This window comes from Oryza sativa, chromosome 8, assembly GCF_034140825.1.
Source record: "Oryza sativa Japonica Group chromosome 8, ASM3414082v1".
Lineage (NCBI taxonomy): Eukaryota > Viridiplantae > Streptophyta > Magnoliopsida > Poales > Poaceae > Oryza > Oryza sativa.
Window position 1 is genome coordinate 16,169,263 of NC_089042.1, and position 9,863 is coordinate 16,179,125.

The 9,863-nt window shown below is 42.3% G+C and overlaps 1 pseudogene; it reads right to left on the reverse strand.

Moving 5' to 3' along the window:
* Positions 1–7,676: 7,676 nt before the first annotated feature.
* LOC107282048 (uncharacterized) lies at positions 7,677–9,030 on the reverse strand (annotated as a pseudogene).
* Between the last annotated feature and the right edge of the window lie 833 nt (positions 9,031–9,863).

Below are 9,863 nucleotides of genomic sequence, written 5' to 3' on the forward strand. Positions count from 1 at the left end.
TTTCCATCAATCAAAACTTTTCTAAACACACAAACTTCCAACTTTTCAGTCACATCGTTTCAATATCAACCAAACTTCCAATTTTAGTCTTAAGTTTCAAAAATCACTTAAGATTCGGCTCTGTTACCGAGGCGCATGATTGCAACCTAGTATAATTAATACATTCTGATTAACCTAGCATGACTTCTAGTAGTTGTATAATACATATTGGTGCTTATCCGATCCCCAACTAGCTTGATCTTATTCCTGTGGCCTCCCAGATATCATGACTACATTTATATTTTTCGGTGATCATGTTACAAGTTGACCCGTCATTTGTGCTTCATGGCCATGTGCAAAACAGCCACACCTGAGCATGCATATTCCTTTGCACATTTACATTTAAGAAAAGCTTATTGGTACAGCAATAGATGTTTATGCCATTTGCCACTGTAAATCTTGACCTCTCAAAGTCACATTTTGACTTAGTTATATCCATAACCACTGACACCCTCAAATACATTTTCCGTATGACTCCACCCCTGTTTTATTCCACACCGGCAGCCGCATGTGCCCCTCACATCTGAATAGCACAATTGGCAGTGACCTCACCACATCAATCTCATCCACCGTACTTCTGCAACAATCAGCAATCAGCCTTACTCCATTTTGATCCCTTTAAAACTGCTACCATGAGAGATAAATCCCCGCCTCGACGACTCCCGAAATCACCTAAAAACAACACAAACATCTTAAATCCTGTTCAAAAATAGGTGGCCTAAATTTATTTGTTTATAATATCTAAATCAGATGTTATGTAAAAGAACATTAGAATAAATCTTTATGTTTCCTACACAACGAACTTTTTTAGACCTGAATTTAGTTCTGTTATTCCACCACCACATAAATAGACGGTCTCTTACTCAACGGGCTCGATACATAAAACAATAATAGATGGTGAGAGTTGATGAAACTAAGGGGCATAGATAGACAAAAGTTATCAGTTATGAGCTAACCTTACGTCATGATTTTTTTAAAATTTTATTATTTTAATAGAAAATTACAAAAATAGATACCGGTTAGAAAAAATGATAAAAATAGCACCATGTTGAAGTGGAGCAGTTCGATATTGTCCATGTCATACTTTTGCAGAGCAATTGGTTTTCCTTTCGTTTTTTTGGGTGAGAGGAGGGGGGATTATTTGGATACCGCGGCATATGATGCAATAAGTGAAGAGGTGCCAAAAGCCCCTCTGACGAGCCTCCGTTCCTCCCCAAATCGCTCTGTTGGTGTATGAGAGGTACCATATCGAACTGCTCCAGCTCAAAAGGGATTTTATGATTTCTTCCATGTCCCAACCCGTATGGAATTATTTCCAAAACAAATCTACATTATGATCTTATGGTTGTGTTGGAAGATCAGATCTAGCATAACGAGCACCACTCATTAAATATAGGGTTAATTAGATCTATGCCATTATAAATTTTATAGTTTTGAAAGATACCATTACAACTATACCGAAATTCGAGATATGCCACTTCATATCCCTTCACTGCATTTATTAGAAAATTTTGACCGAATTTCCCTTTCTTCCTCCATCCCCTTCCCTTCATGTTTATCTCATCCCCGAACGTGAACGTCACCCATTCACCACCACCGCCCTGCTTGTGCATCCATCGGACTGAATCCATGCTTGCTAGGATAAGCCAGGACGACGCACTAGAGCCATGGGATGCCACGCTCAACAGAATCAAGGCAGACAAGACACGGGCCCTGCTCGAGTCCATCAATGTGGCAAGGGCTTCCGCGAGTGTGGACGATGATGACGGACTCAACCTTCAGGCAGCAGCAACATGTCCCACCAGCAATTTCGATGTCGTCGACGTTGTGTCTATCAGCCATCACATCCAATATATCGGCAACAGTAGCATCGGCGACAACCAGATGCAGATGACACCGGTGACAGATGGCATCAACTGCAAGTGACTTTTATAGTACCATTGCATGGGATGAAAACCTTACAGCCGCACGTGATGCGCATAGTTGTCACTGAGCCCGTCCCCTATGTCCACCTTGTTGATGAAATTAAATATGTCTGCCGCCGAACCCGCTAGATCAACAAGCAGCACTGGATCCCTCACTTGCTACTGCTACCCTTCCATTTGTGCTCTTCGACCCACCATCACTACAGATGCTCAACTCGTGTCGCGGCTCAACACGAGATCCACATAAATCCGGAATGCAGAATATATGAATTCTCATGAGATCCAGTTAAATTTCTAGAATAATGGAGCGTACCTACATGGCTGCTCGTGGTGGTGTACTGGGAAACCGGGCTCCATTGCAATCCTAGTGCATCAGTGCAGTCGTGCAAGCTCGTCAGCTGCAGCTAGAGGACAGTAGAGAGGGGCGAGAAAGAAGGGGATGAGGGAGAAGAGGTAATTTGGTCTTAAAAAGTTTTTTTTAGACCAAGGTTCCTAAAAAGTTAGAAAATGCTATGAAGCGGTAAGAGTGGTATATATCCAATACTTATAAGATGGATGGCATGGTTACAAATAGGTGAATAGTGATGGCATATTTTCAAACTGCAAAATTTATAAGAGAAAATCCCCTGTGTATCCTTGAAAGTTCACCTAATCCCTTCTGTATCCCTGAATTTTGCTCAATCCCTTACATATCCCTGAATTTTAGTTTGGATCCCTTCCATGCCCTTTCCGCTAGTTGACCGTTAGTTGACCGTTAAATTCTTATAAAAAAGTCCATTTTGCCCTTTGGTATAAAGAAGCATATAAATTAATAAAGTATATTGTTGAAGCATAGAAATTTGTTATATGAGACTATTATGTTTATGAGATAGTTATGCACCATATTATTTGCGACAAATATACTTTTAGATATGATATAAAAAAATAATACTTATTTATTAGTTATTAAAAGTTTTTTTAGCATATGTGTTCTGATAGTAATAAATAAATATATTGTATTACTATGAAAACACATATGCTACATAAAAGAACTTTTAATAACTAATAAATAAGTATTAACTTTTTATATTATATGTAAAAGTAAATTTGTCACAAATAATATGGTGCATCACATACTCATAAATATAATAGTCTCATCCAATAAATTTTTACATTCCAACAATATACTTCATTAATTTATTATGTTTCTTCATAGCAAAGGGCAAAATGGACTTTTTCAAAAGAATTTAACAGTCAACTAACGGTCAACTAGCGGAAAGGGCAAGATTCAATTTGCCACATTTCTACTCAGTGGCGGACGCAGGATTAAAAACATGATTGGGCGGAGATGTTGGCTTCATAAGGACAACTAAATGCAACAAATACCATATTTATACTATAATTAAGGCAAACAAAACAATTTTAAAGCAAAGCAATAATATTTGTGCCATACATAATTCATCATACACCAAAAGATTAATAAAGCATTGTTGATTTATATATTTAAGAAAGATAAATATATGAGAATACATACCAGCAATAAATCACTAAGCCCTTTTAGGGACTCTAGAAGGCTTAGGCAACTCTATTCGCCGGTCACCCATGGCTTGAAACCTCTCCTTAATTTTTTCAAAATCAAGTCCTCTAAAAATCTCCTTCTCAATGTAGCACAATATCAAATCATTGAGCTATTCATCGGACATTCTATTACGCAAATCTGTCTTGATTATATTCATAGCCGAGAAGGCTCTTTCACAGATGTCGTTGCCTGTCTTGTTGTTGTTGTTGGCCACTTGTCTTGGACTCTTGGCTTGCTGCTCTGTGCGGTGTGCTCCTACCGGCTGACTCGCTAAGACACTGATTTGTTTGTTGATTCGCTGAGAGGAGTGAGGGCCTGATTGGTTGATTTGCTAGCGCCTAGCGCCAGCGGCTGACGCCGAGCTGCAGCTGCCCGAGCAGGAGCCAGGAGCCGAGGTCGCGAGGAGGTCAGGAGGAGTCAAGGAGCAGGGCCCTGGGCGTCTCGCCGGCTCCGTGGCTGGACCTTGGCAATGGCGGCCTGGCCGGCTGCGAGCGGCGTCGGGCCGACGGCCGTCGGGCGTCAGCCGTCGCTACACGCTAGGGCGCCGGATGGCGGGCGGCGGCAGCTAGGCGAGTAGGCGTCGGCGCTTCGCTGTCTCGTGTGGTGCGCCGTGCGCGCCCTGTGGCCTGTGCCCTGTGCGGCGGCCGGCGGTGGCGCCTTGGCGCCGTAGCGGCGTGCAGTGCAGGCGTCGCCAGCGGCCCAACGTGGCACGGAGGCGGAGTGAGTCAGCAGTCGCGTCTCTCGGCGAGCGGGCGATGCGCGGAGAACGAAACGTCGCGCGTGCCGCATGGGGTAGCGAGACAGAAGCCAGAAGGTGAAGCGGTGGAGTCATAATTGTAAATTGGACACTTATGGGCCAAATTGGCAATTTGTGAATATATATGGCCCAGGGGGGTGTGGGGGGTTGGAGCGACGCGGGCCGTAGCTAAGCCGGCTGCCCCATGCTGCCCAATGGGCAGTTCCTTCCCTGTTTCTACTGAGGCTCACACGCAGGATAGATAAGACGTCAACACACCTCTTGGAAGAGAAGATGAAGGCCATCTGTAGCCTCTGCTGCCTGCTTTCCACATCCGCTCATCCCACCTTGCTCCATAGCCGCTCGCCCCACCCTCCTGCATAACCGCATCGCTGACGTCACTACTCACTGGCAGGCTACGTAGCCGCCAACCGCAGCCACCGCTGGTCTGCTCCACGGCCGCCTCCCCCACCGGTGTGGGCGTGATCCGTGGACGAACGCTGCAATGGGAGGGTAAAAGCGTCAATTCACACGTTCCTTAATTCAGTCGAACATGTTGGGAACATCATTTAAAAGAAAATGGAGGGAGTGGTCTGGTTGTTAAAAATAATTATAGTATGTCAATATATGTAATCTTGGTACACATGCAAAAATAATAGCACACAAAGAGAATTTTTCCTTATCAAAAAAAGGTAAATTATGAGATACACATTGACACTAGAAAAGCACCCGCATTATTTAAGCAAGAAAAAATATTTCTATATTTTTTACCAATCGCCTCAGCTTGACCAAATTGCAAGCTACTCTACTCTCGACTACCATTTTTTCTACTTGTGCTCATTTACCCTCTACCCCTTTGCCATCATATTGACATAAGATGGCTTGGAGCAAAGAATGTTTGCTTTTGACAAGTGCATGCAAAGCTGATCATCAAGAGGTAAACTCAACCTTAGGTAGCAATGGAGCAATATAGTGAGATAAAATACATGTGTAGGAGGCCAAGCTTATGTCCACTTACTAATGTGCGTGCCACCCATTATATATCATTACTACAAAACATCAAATAGATGTCAGCACTATAGGTGCCGGAAGTGCTAAAACCGGCACCTATAGGCCTTTTCCCACTTCTGTGGGTCAAAATCACAAAAAACCGACACATTTAAGCAATTATAGGTCCCGGTTCTAAATAAGAACTGACACCTATTCTATAGGTAGCGGTTTTTATAAAAAAATGGAACTTTTAATATTTTATGAAAAAACCAGATTCGGCGACGATAGCGGCCGGATCCGGCGACGGCTGCCTCAGCGGCAGGCGGGGCTACGTTGGCAGCGGGTGGATCCGGCGTCGGAGGGGTGTCCCATGGTGGATCCGGTGATAGCGTGTCGGCGGCCGGCCGGTCGACGTCCACAGGGTGTCTCGCGGGGATTCAATGACGGCCGCGTCAGCAGTGGGTGGATCCGGCATCAGCGGCGTTGGCAGCACGCAGATTCGGCAGTGTGGTGGCGAGTGCGGATGTTGATTTGTAATTGGTTGTGTGTTTGTCCTGGCTTGTGGATGTTCTTGATTTTTGAATGTTTGTTCTAGAGTTGTGGATGTTGCTGATTTTTTCTAGCGTTGTGGATGTTGTTGAGATTCAGTTGTCGGCTCGGAGTATCGGCTCGATGCATTCGAGCCTACCATTTTTTTTCAATCATCGAACCTCAAAGGCGCCGGTTCCTAAACTGGCACCTTTTATTCTCCACATCAGTGCCACCTCTGTGGTGTCGATTGGAAAAACCGGCAACTAAGGTGGTTTCCTAACCAGCACCAATTAGGGTATCTGTAGTAGTGTATCATCACTATGTGCATGGCTTACTGCTAGGAGATATAATTATGTTTTATAGGAGATAATAATTATTAATTGAAGTTAGCAGGAGGAAATGGTATAAAAACTAGTTGATGCATTGTGCTTTGCTGTGGAATACAAGGATAAATGTATGTTAAATATTATGAAAATGGTAAAAAGATATATGTTAAAAATATTGTGAAAATGATGTAGAGGATGATGATTTGTCATGTTTTCTAGTGGCTGATGATATGGCATTCTTGTTGTTAATCTTTAGGAGCTAATAATTGCTAGTGATTTAGTGCTTGATGAAGTGGTATGTACCACATATATTTGAATGTTAATCTTTACTTGCTAGGTTCTAACAATATGTTATAGATATATGATTAACTACGTGGAAGGTCTTTCTCTTCTTGACCGCAATTTTTAAGGGTTTAGGGTTTAGGGGCAATATTAAAATAGCTTTCAAGTGAAAAGCCCAAACCCTAAACCCTAAAGAAAATCCATGGCTTAATGCTACATAGAAAATAATTTAATGTACGAAACCAGCCAAAAAATCATGGTTTCTATAGGCGGATTTTGTTAAAATGGGGTGTTTCTTAATATATGGATCTCTTGAGGAAAATACCTGTAAAAATTGATTTTCTTAGACGGTTCTATTAAGGAACCGCCATAGAAAATAGGAGCAATAGTATTTTAAGAAACCGTAATTTTCTTGGCGTTCAAAAATAACAAGTATAGCATGAAAACAGCCTAGGTTCATTATTCCGTTGGCTGACTGCTAAGTCTAGAAAGCCAGGAATATTCAGATTTCTTGGCTGCTAACCGTAATGAAATGTTTTCTTAGCGGTCGGACCGCCAAGCAAATTAAGAAGATTGCGAACATTCTAAAGCGCCAAGAAATGTAACCTTGTCAGTCTGGACCGGCAAGAATATATATTTCCTTTGATGCCGAGAAACCACCAAGAAAATTACTTATTTTTAACAGTTAAAACTGCCAAGGAAATTATTTATTTTTGTAGATGCCCTAATTGAATCATCAATTTCTAGTACATGCCCTAATTGATAGATGGCTTACTCACCCGCCCATGAAAATATTTTTTGATTGCCTGTATAAATTATTTTGGAAGTAGTGCACTGTCAACCATAATAACTTTTTAAATGTAACTGTGCAAAAAAACATGCCCGAGTATGGTTGTAGATGGGGAGGTGAGGAACCAGAATGTCCGTACAAGCTATCTGTCTTCGGAAAACTTTCTGTTAACATGGTTGTTGGAGACAAAAAAACAAAAACAATAACGCTGTGAGGATTTACATTGAACAATATGTGCTGTACATTACTTTTGAAGATATATAAACTCCCCATTTTAAGGAGTATACAACAAATTTCAACAAATAAAATGTTACAACTATTTTTTTCCTTCCCATGGATGTGGAAATTATGACCTAGGTGGACAGCTATTTTTTTTTTTTGTGGGGAGGTGGACAGCTATTTACAATAATCTTTTCCCTATATACATATATATGTACATTGTAATTTTCACAGAGGTTTGAACAACGAATTAGTGTTGATAATCCCTGCTCATTTTGGTTCATGGCTTATACGACCAATTTGGACATGCCCTTGCCTGATGAGAAAACAAAAATATACATGTCAGTGTGTTTTTCAAGCCTAATTAACATGCTGATGCTTGCACCAAGACAAGTTCTTTAACAAAAACGAACGGAGAAATTCTCATGATATTTGTATCAATTAGGACACCCAGTTGACTTACTTTTGTGGCAAATATTTTGAACCCGTACGTGAGGCTGTGATCACCTTGACCATTGTAGGGCTTCTGGTTGTTGTTCCGATCGAGAAGGTGTCAGAAAACCATTCGATCCTACATGTGTACACAAGTTGGATGGTCTACAGATTATTTTCAACAAATTTAAACAACCTAGCTAAGCTAGGCAATATGTGTACCATCGACATTATATGTATGCCAATTAATGTGTAATAGACTATATATTTACTTGCCAGGAATGAGTTTCTTGTAATACATCTATCTTAAAATATACATACGACATTGTTAACTTTAGTGTAAAACATATGACCACTACCTTTGTCTAATAGAATATAATATAGTATCTAACAACATCCTAATATATACTGTAAAAGTACTTGTAATACAAATCTATCCACATGGATTTTTATGTTTTAGTACTTAAGAGCCGATGGTCAAAGTTTGAATAGTTTGCCTAAATAAAGTCATAGTATAATGTACTTAAATCCGGAGGTAGTTAATTACTACTCCCTCCGTTTCGAAATGTTTGACGCCGTTGACTTTTTTAAACATGTTTGACCGTTCGTCTTATTCAAAAAATTTAAGTAATTATTAATTCTTTTCCTATCATTTGATTCATTGTTAAATATATTTTTATGTAGGCATATAATTTTACGTATTTCACAAAAATTTTTGCATAAGACGAACGGTCAAACATGTACTAAAAAGTCAACGGTGTCAAACATTTCGAAATAGAGGGAGTATATATCAGCCCTCTTCCTGATACACCAAATGTGTTCGTTATATTATTAACTAACTCGGAGAAAGAAACAGCAAATTTGGAACAAATTAAGTAGCACGGGAAAAGGAATTCATCTGGCGAAACAACAACAAAAATTATTTACGTTCAAAGGTAGAATTAAAAAATAATCATATAGTAAATTAATTATGTTTTATTTTTAGGGTATTTTTCTCTTTTATACCTGGAAGGTTTGTCACTTCATGATGAATGTCCGCGTGCCATTTGGATGCTCCAGAGCCACCTTGGGGAGGCACAGAACTAATAAGTCCTGCACTAATTAATAATACACCCACGAATGGTTAGAGTGGAATAATATTAGTGAATATCACAAATACATCCACACAAGTTTGGAAGAATCATACCCTTTGAACTGGACATTATTTCTTCGCAAGGATCTTGTGGAGAAAGCTTCAAGTAATCGAATTTGTTGTTCTGGCCTGTGCTTTTGTAAGCTTGGCTATCTATATTGCCTTTTGAGCTCTGACAATTATTTCTGGCTATCTTTGTAAGCTTATGTTGCTTATATAGATGACTAGAATTTGCCCTAAGGTAATTACGATCGATGTGATGGGAAACTACAAAGCAGTAGCTAGCCGTCGATGGTTGTCGGGCCGCCGGAGGAGGGAGGTTGGCAGCCGGGGCGTCGTCGTCGTCGCCGTCACCGTCCGCGCCGTCGGCTTGAGGCTGCGGCCAGACCGCCCTGACCGGGGATCCCACCGGCTCTCGAGGATCGTTGTCTGAACTGTCTTTCGACGACGCACCAGGTCGCCTCGTGCCACTTTCCCGTCAGGTGTCGACGCTGCAGGGGCCTCCACCACATCGCCCGCGACTGCAAGCGCCCCCGCAGCCCAGGGTCTTCGTCGGACTCGCAGGGCGACCACCGTCGCGTCCTTCCGCGTCACGCTTCGCCGTCGGATGCCACCCCGTCGGCCTCACGTGCCTCCACCCCGGAGGGTTCTCCCGTGGCGGCTCTCGCCCCCTCTCCCCCTCGCCTCGGCGCTCCGGCCAGGATGGTGCTGGCGGCGCCGACGGTGCCGGTGGTGCCGGTGGCGGCGGCAGAGGCGGCGCCAACGGTGGTGCAGGTGGCGGCGGCCGCGGCTGCGCTACCCCTCTCTCCGTGGTGGGTGGTCGAACGCTCTGAGCAGATCGACGACGAGGAGGGGCAGCTGCGTCGCATGTAAAATCAAAGTGTTTTTATTATTATTCTGTGA